Source organism: Meriones unguiculatus, chromosome 7 (genome assembly GCF_030254825.1).
Source record: "Meriones unguiculatus strain TT.TT164.6M chromosome 7, Bangor_MerUng_6.1, whole genome shotgun sequence".
NCBI lineage: Eukaryota > Metazoa > Chordata > Mammalia > Rodentia > Muridae > Meriones > Meriones unguiculatus.
Window position 1 is genome coordinate 19,562,548 of NC_083355.1, and position 4,640 is coordinate 19,567,187.

The 4,640-nt window shown below is 51.7% G+C and overlaps 1 long non-coding RNA gene across 1 annotated transcript; it reads right to left on the bottom strand.

Moving 5' to 3' along the window:
* Positions 1-223: 223 nt before the first annotated feature.
* On the bottom strand, positions 224-3,139 carry LOC132655387 (uncharacterized). The gene is made up of 3 exons (XR_009593200.1): positions 3,020-3,139; positions 608-715; positions 224-327 (listed from the first exon to the last, which is right to left on the bottom strand). It is a non-coding gene; the product is annotated as an uncharacterized LOC132655387 (long non-coding RNA).
* Between the last annotated feature and the right edge of the window lie 1,501 nt (positions 3,140-4,640).

Consider the following 4,640-nt stretch of genomic DNA (forward strand, 5'->3'; position numbering starts at 1 on the left):
ATGCCCTGGCTAGAACTCATGCTGGAATCCAGTCTCCATTGTGACATCTGGAAAGTTGGTACTTTTTTTTTTTTATTTATCTAAGATTTATTTATTTATTATGTATACAATGTTCCGTCTGCATGTACACCTGCACGCCAGAAGAGGGCACCAGAACTCATTATAGACGGTTGTGAGCCTCCAGGTGGTTGCTGAGACTTGAACTCAGGACTTCTGGAAGAGGGGTCATTGCTCTTAGCCTCTGAGCCATCTCTCCAGCCCGAAAGTTGGTACTTTTGAGAGACAGTCGCATCCCGGGAACAGAATCTCCATGAATGGATTCACGAGCTATTGAGAAAGCAGCTTTGTCATCACACATTCCTGCCACGTAATGACCTCCACCGTCTTGTGTCCCAGCTCACTGGATGCCACACGGATTTTCTTAGACAGCCAGAGTTGTGAGCAGAACCACACTTCTTTGCAAATTAACTAGCCTCGGGTAGATTATTCTAACAACGGGAAACGGACCGAGACAGCCCTTGTACAAAAGTCATCTCCCTTCCCTGTTCAAATTACACCATGGCTTCCTAGTACCCGAACAGTAAACTAGAGTTTAGGTTGCCAGTACCTGTGTAAAAACGAGGCATGGTGACACACGCCTGTAATTCTAGTGCTGGGGCCAGTGGTGGAGACAGGTGGATCCCTGGAGTTTGAGTTCCAAGTTCCGTGAGAAATTCTGTCTCAAAAGACAAGATGGTGAGTAGCAAGGTAGAGAAAGACACCTGATAATTGACTTCTGGCCAACACACACACACACACACACACACACACACACACAGGCACACAGGCAAAGGGGACTCCTTATTTTAAAAGAAATTCATTTGTTTGCTGATTTATTATTGTGGCTCTCATGTAGGCCAGGCTGGTCTGGAGTTTGCTATGTAGCTCAGGCTGAGCTTGGATCACGGTCTTGCTGCTTTCACCCTCTAAGTGCCGAGATGATAGGCTTGGACCGCTCAACCAAGCTGTTGTGTTTCTTTTCATTTCCCAGTCATCCAGGTGGGCCCAGGCCTCTGTCGTCTGAGGACGTTAGTCTCTCCTCCAAGGATCTCAGACCTGGGAAGTTCTTTCCATCTGAAACGCTGCCTCCCCTACAGGCAGACAGACCACAGAGCTAAACATTGCCTGTAGCATGGGGACTGCTGCACTAGCTACACCCCCACCCCACCCCCACACCCCCACACCCCCACACCCCACACAGGTCTCATCTGTGTACATTTGCAGCCACAGGACTTTTGCACTAAGTTTGGCCAGAGTCAGTCTGCAAGTGTTTGATGATTGAATACACGTGTGCTGTGCAAAAGCCTCCTCCTTCTCCTCCTCCTCCTCCTCCTCCTCCTCCTCCTCCTCCTCCTCCAGCTAGCTGCACCAGCGCCGGCCAGCTTCTCTCATTCAAGGCCTCTTGGCAGCATCACCCTGCGGTGAAGAGGGAGCAGTGCCTGCCCCAGACACCAAGCCTGCGGTTGTTTACTCGGGACATTATCAAGGGCCCAGATGACAGATAACTCTATCACTTTTTGGCCAACGATTGGGCTTTGCGGTGTTAGGTTATTTCTGTGCCTGCAGAAAACAGTGCAACCCGGACAAAGGAAATAGATGATATCATTTTTTTTTTTTTTCATTCAGGCAACTAGATTCTGTGGTACAAAAGGCTCCCTGGGGAACCAGGCTGGGACAGCATGGCTCCTGGGAGGCTATTTCCATCTGTCAACTTCTCTAATCTCTTGCTTTCCTCCCTCTGTCTGTTTCCTTCCTCTTGTTGGGGCCCAGTCAAGCCGGCAGTCACAGTGAGGAGGAAGGCAGGGCCCTGGTCCTCTATGGGCTGGGGGGCGGGGGAGGGGGGAACGCTGTTGGACCAGTGACTTTTTTTTTTTCTTAGAAACCAGTCTCAATTTAAGATAATGAGGCTCCTCGTTTACTCATGTTCACTATTCATAGGGGCTGATCCGCCCCCACCTGTCAATCCGGCTAGGTAGGACAAGTGAAATCTAAAAGGGAACATGTTTCTAAAAATGTGGCTGGACAGTTTGCAAGCACCAAAACCAAGGGCGGTGGTCTAGGTCACCGGCTCCCCGACAGCCCCGGGTGCTTTTCTTTGGAAAGGAGAACTGGAGATGGAATGAGGCTGCCAACGTTTGGTGATGGTGTCAGGGTGACTCTTTAAAAGTGTCATCTATACCTTGATGAGCAAAGTCTCATGAGGAGTCACCTGGTCTTCCCTTCGGGAGAAGATTCCACTCCCGATCCGGAGAGCTTCCACCTTGTCTTCTGTCTGCTGTCCCTGTCCTCTAGTCCTCACCCATCTGGTTCCCACCCTCATCCACCCTGCCCTCTTAGTTCCTAGAAAGCAGCGCCATAGTCTTGGCAGGTGGGTCACTGGTCACTCTGCCGCCGCCGTTACCACAACCACCAAGGTGTCATTTAAACATGAGCTCACAGAGTCTGGAGAGATGGCTCAGCCGGTAAGACGATTGCCGAACGAGCGTGCAAACCCAAGTTCAGTTCCCAGCACCCATGTAAAAAGCTCCACGTAATTCCAGCACCAGCAGGAAGGGACCAGGAGATCCCAGTGCTCCCGGTCAGATAATGGGGCCTCATCAGCGAGCCCTAGGTTTCCGTGAGAGGCCCTGACTCAAGAAACAAAACGAGACTCCCAGCAGCGGTGGCGTTCGCCTTTGATCCCAGCACTCTGGAGGCAGAGGCATCCGGATCTCTGTGAGTTGGAGGCCAGCCTGGTCTACAGAGCAGTTCCAGGACAGCCAGGGCTACACAGAGAAACCAACCAACAACAACAAAAAGAAATAAGATGGGTGGCTCCCGGGGTACATCGGAGGCTGGCCTCTGGTCTCCACACACACAAATCCACACACGCACCTATGGGGAAGCATGTAGCCACACACAGGCAAACATGCAGGCATGCTTACACACCTTGCACAAATACACACATAAGGAATCAACAAATACGGACACGTATACATACATACACCGATATTTTCTCTCCTTGGTCTCCTGGCTACCCTCTATGCCTCTCACCACCCCATCCGTGGCCTGAGTGGCGGGGGGCGGGGGAGAGAAACACTGGGAAACCAGCTGGGTTCTGAGGCAGCGATACCACATCGGCTGGCGCTGAATCCGGGTGGGTGGTAGAGTGGGCGGTGGTGGTGGTGGTGGCGTGTGCTTTCCGTTTTTACAAAGTTCGTCTAATTCTTGGAGAAGGAAAACTCTTGTACAAAGGGAAGGCGTGCCTCATCCAGGCAGAAAGATGACGGACTTTTACACGTCTTATTGGCACTAGCTGCTGTCAAGAGCAGCTCTGTTTACACATCCTGAGAGGTGGCATTCTGCTTTTGTTGGAGACTTCCGAAGTCCAGATTATAGAATTTTTGTAAAAATTCCCACATTCCTTAAAAGGCAAAAGAGTGGATCCAGACAGAAGGTCATGGCGCGGGTATGGAGTCTGAGTGTGGCGTTCTGCCAGGAGTTGGGACAGAAGCATCCAGAGAGGGCCCAGAGCCGTCCTGAGGAGTTACCGGAGATTGCTAAGTGGAAGAAAATGGCCTCAGACCCACAGAAGGGCTTAAAGCGTGGGCGTAGCAGCCCCTTACCCAGGGCCTCCAGGCGGGTACCCAAGGCGCTGCAGTGGGAGAAACTCAAGGACAGACATCCTGGAATGGCCTTGGACGCCGCTGTGTAGAAAGGTGGGGATTTGCAGGGTGGGGGCAGGCGGCCTCAAGGCTGCTTTTCAATGATGGTTGATGAGCTGGAACTAAAAACAGGGGCCACACTGCCCCGGCTCCCACAGCACTGAGCCCGCCAACTTCCACATCTGCCTCCGATCCCTGTCTGGGACCAGCTCAAGTTCTGTGACTCTGCACCCCAAAAAGAGAAGGAGTAGCCCGTTGGCCACGCCAGCTCTTCGGGACCGTGGGGTGAGAAGGTGGCAAGCCCTGGGCTCATGTCCAGGCTGGGAGGCTGCTGGGTGGGATGTTCAGTTATCTCCTGAGCTGGAACTATTTTAGGAACAGGGATTATTATGCCTGTGCTGGCCAGCGCCCCAGCAGCCTGAGCTTGTGTAATCGCTAGTGCCAGTGTTTTACTTAAAAACAGAGCCGTGAACCCACCCACAGTACAAGCACTGCTTTCATTTAGGTGTAATTCTTACCAGTCTTGTCTGGTGAAGGCGTGTGTGTGTGTGTGTGTGTGTGTGTGTGTGTGTGTGTACATCTGTTTCATATATTTGAGGAGTGATACAACCATTTTTCACATTGCAGCGTATTCATGGTTCCCATTCTCTTTTTTTTTTTTCTTCTGAGACAGGGTTTCTCTGTGTAGCCCTGGTTGTCCTGGACTCACTTTGTAGTCCAGGCTGGCCTTGAACTCACAGAGATCCACCTGCCTCTGCCTCTCTGAGTGCTGGGATTACAGGCATGTGCCACTATACCCAGCCTAGGTTCCTGCTCCCCGACTCAGGGCCTACCCAAGCTGAACTCTTAGCTCATTTGCTCATCCTGGCTCCCTGGCCTGTTCTTACATTCTTCTCCTTGCTCCGGACTTGTTGCTTTCTTTACTCCAGTTAATGTCACTCTCCCCAAGCCACTCCT